The sequence below is a fragment of the Schistocerca americana genome, chromosome 3, assembly GCF_021461395.2.
Source record: "Schistocerca americana isolate TAMUIC-IGC-003095 chromosome 3, iqSchAmer2.1, whole genome shotgun sequence".
NCBI classification, from domain to species: Eukaryota; Metazoa; Arthropoda; class Insecta; order Orthoptera; family Acrididae; genus Schistocerca; species Schistocerca americana.
The window spans coordinates 497,607,296-497,631,110 of record NC_060121.1 but is presented as its reverse complement, the minus strand read 5'-3'; positions in this window follow the sequence as shown (position 1 = coordinate 497,631,110).

Genomic DNA, 23,815 nt, shown 5'->3' with positions numbered 1-23,815 from the left:
TTCGCTTTTGTTAACTAAGCATCGTCGGCGATTATATTATAGTCATAATAAGTATTTAATTTTCTCGTTTTGAGAATACTGAAGGAGTGATCTGTTTTACTTGCTAAAAGCATTCAAAAGCGTATATCGCACAAAATATTTTTTTATTGGAGAAAACCGATTTCGACAGACTTTGCTGTCATCTTCAAGTCTTAAAAATCTATTTGTTGCTGAAGTGTTGATTCTGCGTTGTACCTCACACAAAGTTGTAATGCGGATAAAAATCAGTTGAGTTATGACAGATCTTTTATAATGCTCTGATTTTCATCCATATGACAACTTGGCGTGAAGTCCTACGTAAAATGAACAAGTTCCGCAACAAAAAGATTTTTAAGACTTGAGGATGACAGCAAAGTCTGTGGAAACCGGTTTTCTTAAGGAAAGACATATTTTATGCGATCTAGATTGTTGAATATTTTTAGTTATTGCGACCAGATGTAAGAAGATACTTTCTGTTCCTTTGGTTTTTATAGATTGACTGGTAGTTTCACTTATAAATGACATAATCGTGACATTAACATAAACTTTTTAAGTTCCTCGTTCCACATTATAAGCCAAACTGCTTTTTATTTTATGTTATCAGAAACTGGTATCGAACTTGCACTGCGTTCATTCACCTACTTAATTTCGTTCACCACTTTCTGGGTCCTATTTTTCGGTCACTAAGCAGGCTTTCCTATGACAGTTAGCTTTTCTGATTTGAAGCTACATATTATTTACAGCTCATGAACTATCGTTTCGTATGTTCAAGTTTCGTAATCAGTATTATGTTGTCTTCTCATTTGTGTTATCATGTGCTAAACGTGATGCCAAATGAATGCATTACCGAGAGAGGCGACACGGTTCAAACTCGCGTCCGGCTTTCCTGATTTAGATTTTCCGTAATTTCCTTAAGTCGCTTCAGGCAAATGCCGGGATGGTTCTTTGAAAGGGAACGGTCACCTTCCTTCCCCATACTTCCCTAATCCGACGGGACCGATGAATCGCTGTTTGGTCCCCTCTCCCAAAGCAACCAACCAACAAAATAATACATTCTTATGGAGAACTACTTTTAAGAGTATAATAGTAAAGAGAATGTTGTTTATTCATAATGTTAAAAGCATCTAGAGATACTAAAAAAACCAATCACTTCTGATGAATGCGCTTCTTACTTTGCTTTACGCTTAAGACATAAGAACAAAAATAGCATGACAGCTACTGATGAGGAGGGCCAGCCAATTAATACTCCCTGCTGTTTATTGATGGCGTTCGCGTTGCACTCGGCATTCGTAACTATACATTATACACAAATCATAATAGGGCGTGATAAAAACTAATGCTTCTAATTTTTTATGTGAAAACTCTCAAAGCTTATTAAATAAAACAGACGTTATTAAAATTCTACATCTTCGTTCTTCATCTCTGCATATTTACTGCTCAACATAGTCACTCTGAAGACGAACGCATTTCTCCCAACGAGGCACCAGTTTTTTGATATCGTAACTGTTGGACGCATGACTGTTGACGGAGACACAACCTCACCTCTGCCATCAGCGCTTCGTCACTGTCAAAGTGTATTCCTCGAAGGTGTTGATTAAGTTTGGAAACAGATGAAAATCTGGTGGGACCTAGTCGGGACTGTGTGGAGGATGATCGTTAATAGTGTACGGAAAGTGTCGGATTGTTGCAGATGTCGCAGCGCTCGTGTGTGGTGCGGCATTGTCATGCTGAAGGAGAGGATGCTCCATGTGTGCATGAAGTCTTGGAAACTCAATTACACGACGCTGTTTCTCATTCACCGACATAATTATGTTACATACCACTATGTTACACACTACAATTCTGAGCCCTCTAGCGACAGAGGGCAACAAATATGCAGACATGAAAATAGGAGATGTAGTATGTTAACAACGTTTGTTTTATTAAAAAACCTGTAAGACTTTGCCCATTCGGAGACGTTACCTTTCAGCACGACTAAATAGCTACAGAAACGTCTATTGTTTGATCCTCCGACGATTGCCTGGCGACATCCTGTGGTGTCAGCTTAAGGCTGACAGCGACTGCTGACTAAAGACTGCACCTCAAATGGTAGAACTACATTGCCACATCTCCCGTGAACTCCAATCAGCCACCAGAGTACACCACGTTACGTGAGAGCCATTGAGCAAGCAACCTATTACCAAGGATTGTGTCAGCCAATCATGCGGGTAGAGTGAACTCAAGGGCGTGATAATATAGCCCAGCAACGCCGGGCCTCTACTGTGAGTCTTCGCTCAGCCCACAGCAAATATGACGAGTTCCCGGGAGTCCAAAACTGGGGCCCACGCCAAGAAGTTAGCGGGCTACCACCTGTGGCAGTCACCTCTACGAAGCCATATGAGAATTTAATTTGGTAGATACAGACTTTTAACAGGAACTGCGTGTCAGGTTGAGGATTTTGTTATTGTAAGTTACTAGAGTGATATTTGTTTTCTCTTATTCCAGAGCTCTATGCTCCGTTTGATTGTACTAATATATACAGTTACGCTACTTGGATTATTTATTTGTGTAGTTATCTACAACGCTACGCTGGCACAAGCGTATTGAGATAGCATGCTACTGGACAGATAACCACGACACAACAGTGGCGTAGACGGTTTTGATTCGAGGTCTATGCACTTTGCAGCAAATAGATATTGTGCAACGTTTTTTTCTCAGAGTGGAAACGGCAGTCTACGTCCTGAATGTAGTCCAATCTCTTTCTTCCTCTACAGTTTTTATCCTCTACAGCTCGCTCTAGTACCATGAAAGTTATTTCCTGAAGTCTTAACTAATGTCGTATCATCCTCACCCTTCTTCTTGTCAGTGTTTTCCATATATTCCTCCCCTCGACGATTCTGCAGAGAACTCCTCATTCTTTGCTTTATCAGTCCACCTAAGTTTCAACATTCGTCTGCAGTACCACATCTCAAATGCTTCTATTCTCTTCCGTTCCGGTTTCCCCACAGTCCCCGTTTCGCTACTGTACAATTCTGTGCTCCAAACATAGATACTCAGAAAGTTCTTCCTCAAATTAAGACCTACGTTTGATGCTAGTAAACTTCTCTTGGCCCGGAATGCCCTTTTTTCCAGTGCTATACTGCGTTTGATGTCCTCCTTGCTCCGTCCATCATGGGTTATTTTGCTGCCTAGTTAGCAGAATTCCTTAACTTCATCTACTTCGTGATCACCAATTCTGATGGTAAGTCCCTCGCTGTTCTCACATCTGCTACTTTTCATTATGCTCATGCTTCTTCGATTTACCTCAACCGTATTGTTTGTTTCTTAGACGGTTCATTTCATTAAACTGGTCCTGCAATGCTTCTTCACTTTCACTGAGGACAGCCATGTCATCGGCGAATGTTATCATTGATATCGTCTCACCTTGATTTTTTCCATTCTTGACCCTTTCTTTTATTTCAGTTATTGCTTCTCGGATGTATAGATTAAACAATAGCAGCGAAAGACTGATCCCTGGCATACAACATTTTTAATGCGAGCACTTCGTTCTTGGTCTTCCAGTATTATTATCTGCCTCTTGGTTCAAAATGGTTCAAATGGCTCTGAGCACTCTGCGACTTAACTTCTGAGGTCATCAGTCGCCTAGAACTTAGAACTAATTAAACCTAACTAACCTAAGGACATCACACACATCCATTCCCGCGGCAGGATTCGAACCTGCGACCATAGCAATCGCTCGGCTACAGACTGTAGCGCCTAGAACCGCACGGCCACTCCGTGCCTCTTGGTTCTTACGCATATTGTATTACCCGTTTTTCTGTGTGGATTACCCCTATTTTTCTCAGAATTTTGGACACCTTGCACCGTTTTAGATTGTCGATCGCTTTTTCCATGTCAACGAATGCTATGAGCGTATCTTGAGTGTTCTCCTGCCTTGCTTTCATTACCAGCCGCAACGTGAGAACTGTCTCTCTGGTGCATTTAACTTTCGTAAAGCCAAATTGGTCGTAATGTAATGTATCCTCACTTTTCATTTCCATTCTTCTGTAAATTATTCTTGTCAGCAATTTGGATGCATGAGCTGTTAAGCTAATTGTGCAATAATTCTCAGACTTGCTATCTTCTGAACTGTTAGGATGACATTTTACCGAAAGTCGGATGGTACATCGCCAGTCTCACACACATCCTACTCAACTACATAAATAGTCGTTTTATTGCCACTTTTGCCATGATTTTATAAATCCCGACGGAATGTTATCCACTCCTTCTGTCATACCTGGTCATAAGTCGTCCAAAATTCTTTTACTTTCTGATTCTAATATTGGATTCATTATTTCTTCTCTGTCGATTCCTTTTTCTTCTTCCTTTATCTCATCAGAGAAATCCTCCTCTTCACAGAGGTCTTCAATGTTCTCTTTTCACCTACCCATTCTCTCCTTTGTATTTAACAGTGGAATTACCACTGCACTCTTAATGTTACCGCCCTTGCTTTCAATTTCACCGAAGACTGTTCTGACTTTTATGTATGCTGAGTCAGTCTTTCTGACAATCATTTCTTTTTCGATTTTTCACATTTTTCATGCAGTCACTTAGCTTTAGTTTCTCTGCGCTTCCTATTTATTTAATTGCCAAGTGATTTGTATTTTCGGTATTCCTGAATTTCCCGGAACATTTTTGTACTTCCTTCTGTCGCTGATAAACTGAAGAATTTCTTTTGTTACCCATGTCTTCTTCGCAGTTACCTTCCTACTGACTATTCGTTATCGCGGTATCCACATCCTCAGAGAACTTCAAACGTATCTCTTCATTCCTTAGTACGTACTTCCGTATCTCACATAGGCGACATGCCCTGTGGCTAAACATTGTGAGTCTTTCATACAGTCGTTTCCATTATCTTCAGTATCCTCAAGCCGTTGATCATTGCTGAGGTAAGAAAGTGGTCTGAACCTCTTTCCGTTCATCCATCCTCTTTGATATGGCCGTTGGAAGAACAAGGGTGACTTCTTACGCCAGACGGTTTCGGCCACCGTTGCTGATAATTTTTATTCAAAAATTAAGCAGTGGTGAAGTTCTGTTCGAACCCAGGGCGTTTTGATTACATGTAAAACCCCCTTTTTTTCAGAGGAACCTTCCTGACGTCCAAATGGAGTGGTGGAGGCAAAGTGGTCAGAAGTCACAGCCCAAGGCATGGCAACCATGTACCATTCCCTCTCCCAGGAATCAAGGAAATCGTTGGGGACCTGGAGTAGAGGTACAAAGCACATCAGTGAGATAAATTTTTATTTATTTTATGTTTTTTTATGCCATCGAGCTTAGCAGCAAGCAGACGTCGCGACAGAAGGAAGTACAAAAATGTTCCGGGAAATTCAGGAATACCGAAAATACAAATCACTTGGCAATATAGGAAGAATACGCCTATCCTTTGTCCAGATAACTGATACTAATAGTAGAAAAGGCGTGGATCAGTTCTCTACTGCAGTAACCAGTAACGCCGCAACCCCAGAGCGGGTTAAAAAAACGTTACAAATTTGGGATTGCGGACATCTGCATAAAGTCGTTCATTAAGGAATTGCCAAAAATCGAGGACATTCTTCTCGTCGACAGCAAACAAGTAGTGAACTGCTCGTCTACAAACCAACTTCACAGAGTTAGTTTTCATTTGTGGGAAGTATCCTGAGTCCGGAATGAGGTGCAGGCGAGGAGGCTTCTGATAAGGTATCGTATGAATAATTACGGCCAGCATCTGTCGCACCAAGAACCAGACACCTATCGTTGATTTGCATACCAGGCGATGCCTATCTGTCTTCAGAGCACCACAAGCGACACACATTGGGGTGTCTGGAAGGTGAATCCCGTGAATTCATGACCACCATACTTGTTTCTGATTGACTGTAAGGTACTTTGAAGACTGGACATCAGTGGCATGATAAAGAGAGAACACCGATCGCCAGACAGTACGCCAGTCGTCCTAAGGATGCTTCTTGCCAACCACATTTGGTGACTTTTTCTGCTGGAGAAAGCCATAGTTCGTCTTCATGGACATCAAGCGCGTTGGCAAAATCGCATTAAGGACATAGCTCATTTCGAGGAAAAAATGGCGGAAGTAAAAGAAGGGCGGCGGGTCATCGGAGAGCTGGGTAGGAACTGAGAGAGAGCGTGGTGCAAGTGTATCCAGGAACAGGCTGGTAAGGTGAGTGGAACAAAGGCGCCACAATACCATGTGAGAGCTGACGAAAAGGATTATCATCCTGTCAGAGACATAGTACAGGCGTAAACCGCCCCTGCATCGCGAAAGGGTGAGGTTCTCGCACTGTATCTTGAACAACAATCAGTGGCAGATGTATGAATCCAATGCTGCTAGCATGTGTTGGGCCATGGAAGACAGAATGGGGAGTATCGGCCACGTGGGGGATACGTGATACCAAATGTGCACTAACATATTTCTTCCACTGTAGAATATCTAGCAGCTCAGTAGGGACACTAGGTGGTGACAGCTGAGGGCAGTTGTGCGCCACAGATCACTTGTGAAATCGAATCCTAAACATCGGATGGTAGCAGTTATACGTAATGAAGCAACGCTGTCCTCAAGGAACTCCGCACCTACAGCCATAGCGTTCGATTTGCGGACTTTGAGGCTTCGCCGTAGGTGCAAACCTATGCCAATGACTCTCTGACCTCAGCACCACTACGAAAACGACGACAAGATCGTCGTTATAAGCAGTGATGCTAGCCACCAACAAACATCCCAGACAGTCGTTGACAGAGATTGCTGATGGGAGGAGTGATACGGTCATTGTAGAATCATGGTTCGTCACTTAGGGAAGGAAATGCATTACGACGTCGACGATGGTTTCATGATATCCAATACTGCGGAGCACCCCTCCCAGGTACTCATGATCGACCCGATGTAATGCCTGGCTGAAGTCAAGAATGGCTACAGGCGTAGGCACACGAGGAGCATGAGCAAGAGCGGTTATGTCTCGACAGCGATAAAGAGCAGTGCGGATGTTATTGGCACCTCCAAAAGAGATTTGATCAGGAGAAACCACGTTCTGGGCCGTACGTTTAAGCCTTGCAGCCAACAGCTGCAGCAGATCTTCGTGTCGCCGTTGAGTAACGTCAGAGGGAGATAATAGCATCAGTGATATATCCCGATACTTGTGGATGGCAATGAGGAGACCGTCGAGGAAACCGTATGGGATCTGCATGACAGGCAACAAATTTCCATCCACACTGGCTTTCGATGGATCTCTAGTGGAAGGTGGTAAAGGCTGGGCGACGTTTTTGTCGAATCTGCGTGGATAACATCATGGACTTTGCCCTCCACGACGTAGGCAATGAAATTCATTTTTGCTTCCACAGGAACGGAGCCAAAGGAGAGTTGGGAGGCTGTCGTAATGTTCGCACAGTGGTCATGTTGTGCTAAGTACAGCATAACATAGTGTGCATGGAGGGCAGACCCTATGTTGCGTTAGATATGTAACCGCCGCCTTCCAGCAATCGTAAGAGGAATAAACAAAGTCCTTTCCGCTATCACGTGGTAACCAGGCGGACGCTCCTGGCCTAACCCGTCATGTGTACCCACCCTTACCATAGCTCCTTGAAGGTGACGTCGAGAGAGGGCAGTGAGCCGTGCTTTGGCATGATTCACCAACTCCTGACGCTCTGGCGAATACGGCATCATAGTACATTTCAAGAGAATGCTGAAGTAGACATCTTGGGCTCTTTGCCGCCACGCTGCTTCCTCCCTTCCGTAATCAATCAAGGCCTTGGAGCAGGCAGGCCTGGCGCAGAGGACCCGTCATGACAGAGTAGACTGATTTGCATCACGACATTGACGACAGACTGTCCACGTGGCCTCAGTGAGCTGCTGGCAGTCAGGTGAAGGAAGATGGATTGTGCTCAGATTCCATGGCCCCTGGCCGCGCCACACCCTTTGTCGGCAGATAATGGCAGCACAGATTGATGCGTCATGGTCACAGACTGCAACAGATGCCTGCACCCCACTTACAGTATCGTGGGAGATATCAACACGATTGAGGCGATTGGAAGAGTGGCTACTGAAATACGTTGACCTCGGACGATCACCATGAATATGCTCCCAAGAGTCAACAAAGTTTAGATGTTGGACGATTGCCGCTGGCGTTGCTCATGCGGAGTCTCACGGCGTTGGTCCTTGGGCGTCTGGGAGTAGCTTAACTCGCCTCCAATGCCTAAGGCATGCGGCCGACCCGGGGAGACATAAGTGACGTCCTGAGAGAAGAAAGGGGAACGCTCACGGCGGCTACCCAAACCATATGACGCGTAGCCGTCGATGATCCTGACACCACCAGACGTGAGAGCCATACCTTCGACGTTGGGAGATAGGCAACTGCATCAGCGAGGAAACCTTCGTATAACAGGATCGGCACCCTACTACCTGGGGAAGCGTGGGATACATGTGCTACAAAGCCATGGGGAAGTTTTCAACACGTACCTCTTGAAGGAGGGAAACTTCAATGTCAGCAGCATACAACATTTCATGGAGTAATGCCAGTTTACGGCACGCATGAATGGTATTGTCATTGACTGTGGCATTGCAATAAATTTGAAAAGCTACCATTTAAGGGAGGTCTGTCAATGCACACATGAAGGAAGCACAGGGTGCTCCTTGTTAGGTCCCCATGAAAGGTATGGGAGGAAGCTGACCCCACCAAGAGGGGTCCATCGCTCTGTGCACCACCAAAACGTCCATCCTCACCATCGACGTCGTCCACCAAGGAGACAGACGTCTCACGCGGTTGTTCAGTGGAACACTATCAATGTGCGCCCACAGATAGGTAAGACACAGAACGGGGGGCGACCGTATCAGACGCAGCAAGTGAAGGTCGATGTCCGTAGGTGGATGCTGACCAGAGACGTCGCGTCGTCAGTAGGAGCGTCATAAACCGGTGCACACATCCGATGGAGGCAGTCATCAGAAGGGATACGGCGCTGTATATTAAGCTTTCTCGGCGACTTTGCTTTTTCAAATGTTGTTTCCTGTCGGCTGGCGGGCCGCTGTCGTTTGACACGCAGCCAGATGGCAGAAAAGTGGATGTCATTACAGCTCCATGGAGTTCCGCCTGCTGACGGCCATCGTCCGTTGGTACTGTCTCCGCTGGCAGGTAGGAGAGAGAGGCAAAAAGCCATCGCGTCGTCGCGAGGAGCTGGCGACTGCGCCGACCGATTGAGAGTGGGCACACCAGACAGCCCCGACGCGGACGTTTAAGATAGAGGTAACACAGTGGGTGCCGCTGAAAGAGCGACGTCGCCGATCTGCGTCTAAGACAGCCTACATCAGAGACATTCAGAACGCACATAGTCTCCCTATTCCTCTATGTTTCCCCACTTTTCTCCTTCATTTCCTTGCGTGGCACAGATAACAGATTGAATTAAATTACAGGTTAATTTCTGACTCTTTGGCCTTAATATGTGTTTGCCATTCATTCCGATCTCTCCACGTGAGCAAGAATCACCTGGTCTCCATACAGTGTTGCTACAGACCCTCCTGCGGGAGATGAGGCAGCCGCCTGCAAGTATGGATGCCCGTAGAGAACACTTTAAACGAATCAGCTGCAACATCCAGAGAGACTCGTTTACTGCCTTCCTTTCTAGCAGCGTTGAAAGGGCAGCCACACGTACTTGAGGGATCCATTTATATGGCAGTGTTTACTGTTAGACATGATAATTCCAGCCAGGCACAGTGCTGGTGGATTACATCTAAGGAACCTGTTTCCTACTTAAGACTAATGTCGAACTACAAACTCTGGCCGCTCCCTTTCATCAAGGTACGCCTACATAAGCCGCAGTTATCTTCACAAGTCTGCTCGCTCTTCCAATCAGGGTCTTTTTTTCTTTTTTTTTTTTCGCCACAGGTAACATCTCTGGCACTCTAAGAGAAGCCTGAGTTTTACTGCTCATTTCAACACTGAAATATCACATATGTTACTGCTCTCCGTAAGGAGCGCACATACAAGACAGACAAAAAAGTTAGATAAGACCATTATTGGTAATATCGATATTAGTGTTTCACACTCTCTCGTCACTGTCACAGAAACATTCCTTTAATAATCTCAATGTGAAATTATAACGACTTTAGTTCGTTAAGACCTGTCGTTTTGGCCTACTGGAACTCACTCAAAAGGTGATATTGTAAACTAAGATGTTAACCAAGTGGCATTATGCCTTGAGTTTTGTTTGGCACCTCCTCACTGGCTGAGCTTGGCGTCACGATTGCATTTTTAACCATATCAAAAGAGCGCTATGCCATCCATATGTATGCCATTTCTCAGCAGCCTTTATCGCATTCCGAAACAACGGGTTGCTTTATGTTCACTTTGTTCAAAGTCTCGATATGAAGTCTGATCTTGTTTCTGTACCGAGAATCCCCATTCATTAAAATTTACAAAATTAGTAACTGCTCTGATTATAAACTGACGTAACGCACGAGTACTACGAATTTAAATTTTATTACTTGCATTAGCAAAGATTTGATCATATGTGCTCATAAAAGTGTCATGGAGTATTATTTCAGTTATACGATAAATAATAATGCTCAAACTAAAGTTGAATCCATGTATTTCATTTACTCATGCTTTTCATTTAAATGTGGATCATCCTATTTTGTTGTGATTGAAGATTCTCCTATTTTCAGAATTACTACAATTGTAAGATATTTAATACTGACTTCTCTCAGACTGACTGTATTCGAATCTTAGAACAATCATCTTTCAGTGAAATAAGTCCCATTCCGTTAATTTCAATCACGTTAATCACACTGAGTTCACTGCTAGTCAGTAAATTGGTCGAGGCGCCATTCAGAGCAGCGCAACTTGGTGTAATCTCGTTACAAGATTACAATAAGAAGAAAAAAAGACATGTCTGTTCCTATTTGGTATAAGATTAAACATAAAAATAAATCGCAAGAATTTGACCTTACTTCTTCTGGTTACTGTTAACAATCTACATCTACATGCATACTCCGCAAGCCACCTGACGGTGTGTGGCGGAGGGTACTTTGAGTACCTCTATCGGTTCACCCTTCTATTCCAGGCTTGTATTGTTCCCGGAAAGAAGGATTGTCGGTATGCCTCTGTGTGGGCTCTAATCTCTCTGATTTTATCCTCATGGTCTCTTCGCAGGACATACGTAGGAGGGAGCAATATACTGCCTGACTCCTCGGTGAAGGTATGTTCTCGAAACTGTAACAAAAGCCCGTAACGAGCTACTGAGCGTCTCTCCTGTAGAGTCTTCCACTGGAGTTTATCTATCATCTCCGTAACGCTTTCGCGATTACTAAATGATCCTGTAACGAAGCGCACTGCTCTCCGTTGGATCTTCTCTCTCTCTTCTATCAACCCTATCTGGTACGGATCCCACGCTACTGAGCAGTATTCAAGCAGTGGGCGAACACGCGTACTGTAACCTACTTCCTTTGTTTTCGGATTGCATTTCCTTAGGATTCTTCCAATGAATCTCAGTCTGGCATCTGCTTTAGCGACGATCAACTACATATGACCATTCCATTTTAAATCATTCCTAATGCGTACTCCCAGATAATTTATGGAATTAACTGCTTCCAGTTGGTGACCTGCTATATTGTAGCTAAATGATAAGGGATCTTTCTTTCTATGTATTCGCAGCACATTACACTTGTTTACATTGAGATTCAATTGCCATTCCCGGCACCATGCGTCAATTCGCTGCAGATCCTCCTGCATTTCAGTACAATTTTCCGTAATTACAACCTCTCGATATACCACAGCATCATCCGCAAAAGCCTCAGTGAACTTTCAATGTCATCCACAAGGTCATTTATGTATATTGTGAATAGCAACGGTCCTACGACACTCCCCTGCGGCACACCAAAAATCACTCTTACTTCGGAAGACTTCTCTCCATTGAGAACAATGTTCTCGTTATAAAGATCTATTACTTCCGACTCATCACAAATCAAACTAAATATTTTATAGAGAATCTAAAAAGATGCATCCGACGTTGTTCAGTAGCTGAGGTATATCAAATGAAACTACATGGTTCTAGAAACATTCTAGACTCTCAAACATCTATGGTGTATACATCCAGACTGAAGCAACAAACGAAAATTTTTAACAAGGCCGGGACTCGAACCCGGGTTTCCTGCTCATTAGGCAGATTCGTTTGGGACTTGAAAAGGCCTCTAAATCCATGTAGTTCTATTTGATTGAAGTACCAATGCCTGGATTTCAGGTGGGATCCCCCGTTCCCCCGTGTGCTATTCCAATACAGTTGGAGAGCCTTTGCAATGCTATTCGAGTTTAGCTGAAATACCAGTTGGGCTGTGGCAAGAATGTGGATTTGGATTGAGGAGGGATGCTTGCTGGGTAGTCAGTGCAGTTATGCAAAGCCACTAAGCCAGGGTGGCGAAGTGGTTACACACCTGCCTACTGAGCAGGAGACCCGGGTTCGAATAGTGGCCTTGGTGCAAATTTTCATGTGTACCTCGCTTCAATCTGCAAATGTACATCGTAGATGAGATTTATACTGGAAATATTCTTTACACTAATCGACTAAGAGTAAAACACGTATCAGGAAAGTATCACAAAAGATTTTAGATGTAACTATGTGATTACTGGTATCATTCAAATTCATTTTAAAAATGTCAGATATAAAACATAGCCACACTGATAGCGGGAAGCAAATACAGGAAAATGTTGGTGTAACGATACTGCAAATAATTTGGATAACTTGACCAAAATAGCGGATCTCACTGGGGTAATTATTTCAGGAAACGCGATAACAAGAGAACACCGCAAACCAAAGGATTTCACTCAGCAGAAAGACGACTAATAGATATCGTAGGAAAAGAAAGAACTACTTAAAGAAAACTGGTATAAGTAAAGTGCAAATTTCGCGCTTGGTGAGCAGGTACTTACAATGAAGTACCACTGTCGCGTAAAAAACAAATTATATGTGCACCCCTTAGGGAGAGCAGTAACATATGTGATCATTTCAGTGTTGAAATGAGCTGTAAAATTCAGACTTTTCTTGGAGTGCCAGAGATGCTACCTGTGGTTAAAAAATAAATAAATAAATAAATAAAAAAGACACCGATTGGAAGAGCGAGCGGACTTGTGTAGATAATAACGGCTTATGTAGGCGTACCGTGATGAAAGGGAGCGGCCAGCATTTGTAGTTCGGCATCAGTCTTAAGTAGGAAACAGGTTCCTTAGATGTAGTCCGATTATGATCACCATCACTGTGCCTTCTGTATAACCAAGCTCTTTGATGCGATATCGATGTAAATGTCTTGTTCGTTATTTATACAATTTAAATAATTGTAATTACATTGAATTTTCTGATTTTGAGAGTATTTAAAGGCGATCTGCTATAATTGTTAACAACTATTCAAAAGCCTATACCTCATAAAATATTTATTTAGTTCAGGCGACCGGGTTCAACAACTTTTGATGTGATCTTGGGTGTTAAACATCTTTCTATAGTAAAACATGTTCATTTTACGCTGAATCTCACGCACAAGGTGTCAGGTGGATAAAACTCAGAACATTATAAAAGTTTGTCGTCGCTAAAGTATTAAAAAATAAAGCACCTTGTCTAAAAGGCCATGTCCACATACATGTTGCTCACAGATGCATGTTACGTTATACAAACACGGTACACAATAGCACATCTTTTTGCATATGCTGGACACATATTAAATAGTGCGAATCCACTTTAAATGCCGTGTAAAGTACCTTATACGCTATACCCATAAGGAAAAACGTTGTTAGAGGTGACACAGTCTTTGATGATTGTAAACCCTAATTTATTACAATAAATCGCTTTTATAAATGCAAGTTTAAACTTCAAATTACGCCTATCCACCAGCTATTTTCGCTGTTAAATAAGCACTAAACATTGTGAATGTGGTTTCAATCACAAGCAAGAAATTGTGCGTACTTTTACACTTGACACAGTGTAATGTAAAGGCGGGAATTCCAACCTAGCACAGAGCTGGATGTACGAAAGAACGAACATCTTGACCAGTATCACAATTAGATCGTGTTAGAATGTAGTAATTGAACATGGCACTCCTTAGTTTCAAAATCGGCGGTATAGGACTAAGTTGCCCAAGCCTTGGGAGGTGAGTCACTTAAAAGCGCTGCATCGCCTACAACAGTGGAAGAATCGCTGTGTCGCAATTTTTGGGAGTTTTCGTACACTTCAGCTTTATGCATTATAGGCGTTGTTGTCATGAATGAAGCACCGAACACAAGGTTTAACGTGCGACGACAGATTACCGACAAGCGGCGAGTCTTGTTTCACGACGTATCTCAAGGTCGTGCTGGTGAACCACTGGCAGATGAAGCAGAGTCCGAGCCCCGAGGCGTAGCCCTGTGCCACGGATGCGGATGGCGAGCCAGGTGGGCCCGGGCCTGAGGTGTTTGCAAAGTCTAGGTGGCTGGCGCTGATGACCCGACCAATGATCCTTGGTAACGGTACGGCGCTGAGGAATCATCTGAACCACATCCGGATTGTCGAAGTGAAACGACCTTGCAGAGTCCTGAGCCTGTTCAAAGGCATGCACCACTGATAAATCGTCAGTTAATAAATGCTGTCTCAGGTGAAGGAGGTTGTTTAGGAGCCATGAAGCCACAACGTGAATAAGTCACATGTCCCTGATCCCAGAATCGGCATTAAGATCGAGTGGAATTTGGATTTACACTTATAAACTTACAGTCCCTTTTTAGACCTTGCAAAGAGGCAATCCACTGTGTTGCTACTCGTTCACAAAGTGGCATAACACCGAACCTGAGCATCTGCGAAGGAGTCCAGCGTAATGTGAAGGAATGGAGGAGGACAAACAAGGGAACCGAGAGGTCCACAGGTTCCTTCAACTAGAATAGTACGCAAGCAGTATGAATTCATAGAACATGACCAACAACCAAAACACGACAGGAACAAAACACTGTTAGATTTCCAGCAAATGATCATTAAAGAATACCGTAATATCAGAGCAATCACGTGGCACTGTAGCGACCTATGGAAAAAATTAGGACACCATGAGGGAGACGGCAGCAATGTCATTATAAATAAATTGAAAATAGTCAATAAAGGTGCACTACATCAGCGGCCTAAGCGCAATCTGTTTTCGACAGCGGTGAGGCGAGCACGCCTTGTTTGCTTCTCGGCTGTTAAGCTGCTTGCGAGCGAGCGCTCGTTTGGATACTTCTTCGTAGCGGCTTGTCTTGGTGTCCGAATTCATCGACCATCATGGCGTTTATCGTCAAGCAACGACTGAATTATCATTTCCTTTGGATCATGAACTACCAAAATCGTATGAAGTGGAGCGGTTTACACTGGATGAAATGTATCTTCCACCGCAAGAAATTTCTCGGATTTCATTTTTCGATCGTTAGTACCACAATGTACATAAAACTGGTAAATGAAGAGCTGTGCACTGTCGCTGTGCGCCGCCATGGTCTGATCTCAACTTCTGGTACTTCGACAGTCATACTCGTATAGGAACTATCGTAGTAGGTCACGCTGCTTTTGGCCTCCGAAGTTGACGGTTTTCGGTCTCTCGTTTGAGGTGTGTCAGACGTTGGCGTGGCTGCCTTTAAACCTTAAAGCAACATAGTCTGTCACGTCGCTGAAAAGTGGAAGACGTTTGAAACCTACCGTATCTGAAGTGGTGCCCCTCAGATAAAAATAGAGCTGCTAAACACGTGCCCTGTTGCTTGTTTATTAACGGCTGCAGGGCTGTCGTCATATAAGATAGCCCCTCAGGCTGTGGCAGGTCTGAAGCGAGAGGTTGACAGGAGCGGTGTGCCTGTCACCAGCTATGATTTATAAGGGATTGTAAACGGATGTACAGAGACATCAGCTAACTATCATCATAATAGGAACTAATATTATTGAATTATTTTTTTTTCTTTTGAGAAACTCAAGACTACTGAAGGTATGTTTGCGCAATGCTAATTGTAAGATTACTGTAAAAAGTAAGTCCCATTTGAACGTTTGTAAAATCATTTCACTACCAACAGTAAATATTTGAAGAATCGTCTTCAGAATATAATTAATTTTTGCCAGCAATATCGCGTTACTGATTATAATCCATCCCAAAAACTATCTATGTAAAACTTTGCAAAATTGTATTGTTCTCGAGAAAAAGTCAAATTAATTAAAGAATAACGCCAGCTTTGCTATTAAAGAATAACGTCAGCTTTGGTAACAAATACAGCCACTTATTATGATGTAGACTAATAGAGTATAGTAAAACAGAGTAAGTGTATTCATGTCACAGTTCGATGTAGCAGTCAGATGGCGCTCCAGTAACAGTAAAAAAGGTAAGGATCAGTTTTGGGTTATTGCAGGGAACGACTGAGGGCCACGACGACGACACATTCTATGTTTCGTCGAAATAATCAGCAAATCACTTTCAATAAGCAGCATTTAAATTTTTAAGCGAAGATTGCACCTATTATTATTGAGAAAGAGAATTAATTTCAAAGAGAAGATTTCATTTGTTTTTATTAAGCAAGAGACAGAAATCCTAAGGGAAGGTTTCATAGGTTATTATAGAAGGGAAGGTTGAGTAACAAAAGAGATATAGAGAATACGGGAAGGTTTCAATAGTACGGAACCCAAAACTGAGCCTTGCGGAACTCTGACGCTGGGACATGTACGTAGATGGTTACTTTTTTGAGAAATGAAACAATTATCCTAATAATGTGACTCGGGCAATGATATTCGTGTCACTTGCATATGTGAACTCCATGCCGCACACGGTCAGGGGCCTTTCGATATCTAAGAATAAGCTTCTATACTATGGCTAATGTTCCTATGCGAGCAGATTTATTGAGCTAGCCTAGTGACTTGATGTTACCTTATTTCTATGAACCCAAACCGTTCATGAGTAATGTTTTCCTCACGTGGTCTAAGATGATCGGATTCAGAACATTGCTCATGAAGATCAACAGTGAAATTTAACATATTTTTTATGGAAATATAAGGTCCTTACTTGGCCTCGTTAGAGCTGTTATCTGAGTCTGTCCTACACACATCCAAATCACCTGTAGCTTTAATTCAGTATTTTTCCTACTGTTCTGTATAGGCACAATAAGAAAAATTTTGTTAGAAATATCATATGGAGATGATGTCGTACGGTTTTAATGAATGATCCGAATTGCATTACGCAATACACGACTGCAACGGTACATTTTACTACAGAAGATTGTTTCGGTTTGGGATCAGACCATCAACGGCTCCAAAAACCACCTCAGTTACGCTTCTGTGTAATTATAGTAACAGTAATTATAGTAACAGTTATCAGATACACAGTGTTTCACCATTACTATTAGCTGTATATACGAGGGTTGGAACTTAAATAGCGGCAACTATTCATTCACAACCGATACAAAAGAGTTACATGTTTGTCCCTGTTACTGTCCTTCAAAGTAGTCACCAACGTTGTGTAGAACCCGTTGCCAGCGATGTGGAAGGCGCAGTATACTGTTATCAGAGCCTGTTTTGTTGATGATGCGAATGGAGCGATCTACTGCCTGTCGATTCTTAGAAACAGTTTTGAAGCGAATGCCAAGAAGTGGTTCCTTCATCTTCAGAATAAAATTAGAGTTACAAGGACTTACGTGAGGGGAGTATGGCGGGTGGTACAGTACTTCCCAGTCCCATCGACCGAACAGAGCGGTCACAGATTTCTCTGCATGCACCAGCGCATTGTCGTGTAAAATGATGTGTTTGCTGCGCAGAAAGTGTCTCCGCTTCTTTCGCAACGCTGGTCGCAGGTGATGCTCCTAAAACGAATAGTAATACTGTGCATTGACGGTCTGCCGTGGAGGAACGTAATGCGTTAGGATAACACCGTCACAGTTGTACACTAGAAACACCTTAACTTTAGACCGCTCCATGCGCACCATCAACAGAAAAGGCTCTACTAACGGTATACTAAGCCTTCCATATCGCTGGCAACGGGTTCTACACAACGCTGGTGACTGCTCTCAAGGACAGTAACAGGTGTAAACATGTAACTCTTTTGTATGGGTTGTGAATAAATAGTTTCCACTATTTAAATTCATTGATGACATTATAATTCTGTCAGACACAAAAGGACCTGGAAGAGCAGCTGAACGAAATGGTAGTCTCTTGAAAGGAGGATATAAAATGAACATCGACAAAAGCAAAATGAATATAATGGAATGTAGTCGATTTAAATCAAGTGATACTGCGGGAATTAGATTAGGAAATGAGACGCTTAAAGTAATAAATGAGTTTTGCTATTTGGGGAGAAAAATAACTGATGATGGTCGAAGTAGGGACGATATAGACTGGCAATGGCAAGGAAAGCGTTTCTGAAGAAAAGAAATTTGTTAACATCGAGTATAGATTTAAGTGCCAGGAATTCGTTTGTGAAAGTATTTGTATGGAGTGTAGCCACGTATGGAAGTGAAACATGTACGATAAGTAGTTTGGACAAGAAGAGAATAGAATCTTTCGAAATGTGGTGCTACAGAAGAATGCTGAAGATTAGATGGGTAGATCATAAAACTAATGAGGAGGTATTGAACAGAATTGGGGAGAAGAGGAGTTTGTGGCACAACTTGACTAGAAGATGGGATCGGTTGGTAGGGCATATTCTGAGGCATCTAGGGATCACCAATTTAGTATTGGAGGGCAACATGGGGGGTAAAAATCGTAGAGGGAGGCAAAGAGATGAATGCACTAAACAGATTCAGAAGGATGTAGGTTTCAGTAGGTACTGGGAGATGAAGAAGCTTGAACAGGATAGAGTAGCATGGACAGCTGCATCAAACCAGTCTCTGGACCGAATACCACATCAACAACATTTAAGTTCCAACCCTTGTATTGTAACATTGTGTCTGTTTACCCTTATGGTCGTAAACTCAGTTATAAAGTCGCGGGCTCAGCCCACGAGCTTATGTCGCAATTAACAGCATTGTGGGTAATTGGACACAATGTTATACATACACAGCTAATAGCAATGATAAAACATTGTACATCTGATGACTTGTACTATGCCGGCCAGAGTGGACGAGCGTTTCTAGTCTGGAGCCGCACGACCGCTACGGTCGCAGGTTCAAATCCTGCCTCGGGCATGGATGTGTGTGATGTCCTTAGGTTAGTTAGGTCTAAGTAGTTCTAAGTTCTAGGGGACTGACGACCTCAGAAGTTAAGTTCTATAGAGCTCAGAGCCATTTGAATCATTTTGAACTTGTACTATAATTACGCAGATTTATAGCTGAGATGGTTTTTGAACTCTATGGTGATCTGATCCTTGACCGAAATCGATCGTCTATAATAAAATATATCGTTACAGATGTGTATTGAATAACGCAGTTCTTAAAACAAAAATTTCGTTATTTACTTTTTTTCCCAGTATTGCAATTTTAATGGTCTGCGGCGTACATTCTGTACGCTGCCCCAAGAAGCGAAAACGGTTGTGAAATGATTTAGACCGTGCAGCACCCGTCCTCGTTGAAAAAAAAGGAAGATTATCTATGCTCCAGCCCGCGCCACAGATTTTCCACCTTGCACCTCTCTACATAGACTGCGAGAATATAAACTTATGGGTTCCACAAGTTTATGGAAATGAAATGCGAGTCCGCGTACTCCCAGGGGCGACCGGGAGCAGCGGCCGTGGGCAACCAACGTGGACCTGGTGTCCCAGTGCCCACGGCGGTGATCCGCAGCCATCACCGCGGCGGCGTGGCGGCTCGCCGTGGTGACGTCATCACCGGTAACGAGTACGGGCAGTGCAGCTATCGGGGCGCGCCATCTGGATCTGGCAGTCGCGTCGTGCGCGCAAATATATAACTCAAAATCAAGTGTAAACACGATCTCTGAATTATTGATTCGGCAGCCGCGGTGGCAGTGGGAGGCGCGGTCTCTGGCGCGGCTGTTGCACGCACGCATGCAAATCCGCTGTATCTTCCTCCCGCTCGGGGCGGCGGAATAAATCTGCCGGCGGTGCGAGATTGCATCTCCGCCGGGGCAGAAAAGCGAGAAAATAAAGACCTAGGGTAAGTATGTGCATCCATGACGGCGGCTTCTTTTCCGAGCTCTCTAAGGCTGCGGTACAGCACATTCGTAGACAAAGGCTTTCGTGCCGTACTTATCTCACTTGCGGCTTCGAGAAACTCTTTATTCTCCCTACGCTCCTGACAAGAGACGCATATTTGAAATTCTAGTCTCTTTACTGTCGATGGTCTCGTGAGAATGCAAATATCTGGAATTCATTTGCAAAATATAACTTTCGCTTTGTCCTGTGGATAAAGCAGTCAGCGGCAATTAACGCTGCAATATTTATAGTCTCCCTTCGGTCGTTTTCGGATTTCTTTTACTCAGTATTGAAAGAGTGGTTATAATTCCCGAAATGAACACAGAAACGTGAAAGGAAGCTTTAAAAATGGCAATTACACTTCCCCTCTCAAAATTGCTTTAAAAATAGTACGTTTGGTTGCTTCATGTGTTGATCCACAACCTGGACGTAATTTCTGAATGATAAAACCATTTTCAAAGTCCACCGTAGGATGTGAAATTAATTATACTGGTTGACCTCTATTGCATCATGTATTACATTGGGTTATTGGCACTTTCGGTTTAGGACCATTTTCAAATGCCTGTACTAACAATCACAGGCTACCAGAAGAAGGTGAGCTGTGAAAGGGGGGTGGGGTGGGGGTGTAAGAGATTAAATTTTTATAGCGTGACACTGATCAACTCATTTATATCAAGACGACAGGCTCTTGAGGTTTTCCATTGGAAAATTTAATACGTTTGTTTGGATGGCTGTCTCTGGCAGTAACTGTTGAATATCAATTATTATTTATTCTTTTCTGCTTAAGACGTACTGGCACTATAAATGTCACACACACACACACACACACACACACACACACACACACACACACACGTACACATACACACATTTTTATTCTTATCTGGAACAATGTCAACCCTTTCAGGAGGGTTCCTTTGGTCAGTACGCGTATGATGGACATTCTGAGGAATCTTCTCCAAGATATCCACAGTTTGGATTCCCCTCTGCCTCATTCCCAGCCTACTCGTTTATTTGTTTTACATTCGGAGCACTGAAAGTGGAGCACTTGAAACCACAATGAAATTTCTATGAAAAGTTATGTGAAAGAAAACAAGAGCAGCTAAAGGAAAAGTGGTTTCCAAAATGTTGAGAAATGGTAGAGTGAAACTGAAACCACGTTTTTTTCAGCTTCAGTTAACGACGATTTCAGGACATACAAAAAATAGTAACAGGCACCAACTATCACTGCTAGTATGTTGAAAATAGCAGCGAAAGACCTCTGGTGTAAAACTCTTAAACTACAGTACGCTTAAAACAGTAAAAAACTGACATTCAACGTTTTATCGTTATTCTTCATCATCAATAGTGAATAAAATTTTGACTCTTCCAAGTTTTAATTTAACTCTATATTCGGCACACTGATTATCGGCCACATACTTGTCAGCAATAGACCTTACTGGCGTGTAATCTCCTAGATTGTCTGTCACAAATTTTCTTATGTAACAAAGTTTTCTGTGTCATCTATTATTGAAGGATTTCCACACAGTTTTAGCATACGTCAATAAATGACTAGTAAAATAAGATGGGTGCACAATCCAATTACGGAAGTATATATTCGGCAAACACGAAACAATATATAATTGGTAGTTTTAAGATGAAATTATTTAGAAAGTGCAGTGGAGTTGCAATATTTAGAGGAAATACATTCCTGCAAATCCATAGAATTTACTTCTTTTCGGTTCATTCTCGTCCTAATTTCTTTGAAACTTTACATAAATAATCTTCATTTTTACTTCAATCGTCCTGCATCACCTGAGGAAAGTAACAGTGCCGATCACAGTCAACAGGCTAATGATAAGTATCTCAGTTCTCTTTCCGTATTCCTGCGTAAACCCTCCATGATTCTACAATAAATATTGTCTAAAAGATTACACATGTATTTTGTTGTAACATCGGTCATGTGTGTCTCTCTTCTGATACAAATATACACTCCTGGAAATGGAAAAAAGAACACATTGACACCGGTATGTCAGACCCACCATACTTGCTCCGGACACTGCGAGAGGGCTGTACAAGCAATGATCACACGCACGGCACAGCGGACACACCAGGAACCGCGGTGTTGGCCGTCGAATGGCGCTAGCTGCGCAGCATTTGTGCACCGCCGCCGTCAGTGTCAGCCAGTTTGCCGTGGCATACGGAGCTCCTTCGCAGTCTTTAACACTGGTAGCATGCCGCGACAGCGTGGACGTGAACCGTATGTGCAGTTGACGGACTTTGAGCGAGGGCGTATAGTGGGCATGCGGGAGGCCGGGTGGACGTACCGCCGAATTGCTCAACACGTGGGGCGTGAGGTCTCCACAGTACATCGATGTTGTCGCCAGTGGTCGGCGGAAGGTGCACGTGCCCGTCGACCTGGGACCGGACCGCAGCGACGCACGGATGCACGCCAAGACCGTAGGATCCTACGCAGTGCCGTAGGGGACCGCACCGCCACTTCCCACCAAATTAGGGACACTGTTGCTCCTGGGGTATCGGCGAGGACCATTCGCAACCGTCTCCATGAAGCTGGGCTACGGTCCCACACACCGTTAGGCCGTCTTCCGCTCACGCCCCAACATCGTGCAGCCCGCCTCCAGTGGTGTCACGACAGGCGTGAATGGAGGGACGAATGGAGACGTGTCGTCTTCAGCGATGAGAGTCGCTTCTGCCTTGGTGCCAATGATGGTCGTATGCGTGTTAGGCGCCGTGCAGGTGAGCGCCACAATCAGGACTGCATACGACCGAGGCACACAGGGCCAACACCCGGCATCATGGTGTGGGGAGCGATCTCCTACACTGGCCGTACACCACTGGTGATCGTCGAGGGGACACTGAATAGTGCACGGTACATCCAAGCCGTCATCGAACCCATCGTTCTACCATTCCTAGACCGGCAAGGGAACTTGCTGTTCCAACAGGACAATGCACGTCCGCATGTATCCCGTGCCACCCAACGTGCTCTAGAAGGTGTAAGTCAACTACCCTGGCCAGCAAGATCTCCGGATCTGTCCCCCATTGAGCATGTTTGGGACTGGATGAAGCGTCGTCTCACGCGGTGCACGTTCAGCACGAACGCTGGTCCAACTGAGGCGCCAGGTGGAAATGGCATGGCAAGCCGTTCCACAGGACTACATCCAGCATCTCTACGATCGTCTCCATGGGAGAATAGCAGCCTGTATTGCTGCGAAAGGTGGATATACACTGTACTAGTGCCGACATTGTGCATGCTCTGTTGCCTGTGTCTATGTGCCTGTGGTTCTGTCAGTGTGATCATGTGATGTATCTGACCCCAGGAATGTGTCAATAAAGTTTCCCCTTCCTGGGACAATGAATTCACGGTGTTCTTATTTCAATTTCCAGGAGTGTATGATTCCTACTGTACGCTGTCTCCTGTAACTACTGCATTAGTTCTTTGTTTTTTTTTTTTTTTTTCGTGCCCCACTATGTGAACAATATAAATCCGCAATGTCATTTGTCACTTTTCTATGCTTCATAAACTATTTAATTTTTTGCATTCATTTCCAAAAACGTAAATGAGGTGTTCGTTCGCCTCAATAGTTAAGGTATTTATTTACCAACTACACTATTTACAAAAGAAACGAGTTAGAAACAGAAAGATAAGAAGTACGTACACAAAGAAATAGGAAGTAAGAAAAAAAAGAGGACATTTGCTGACGATTCTAGACTGTTATGCAG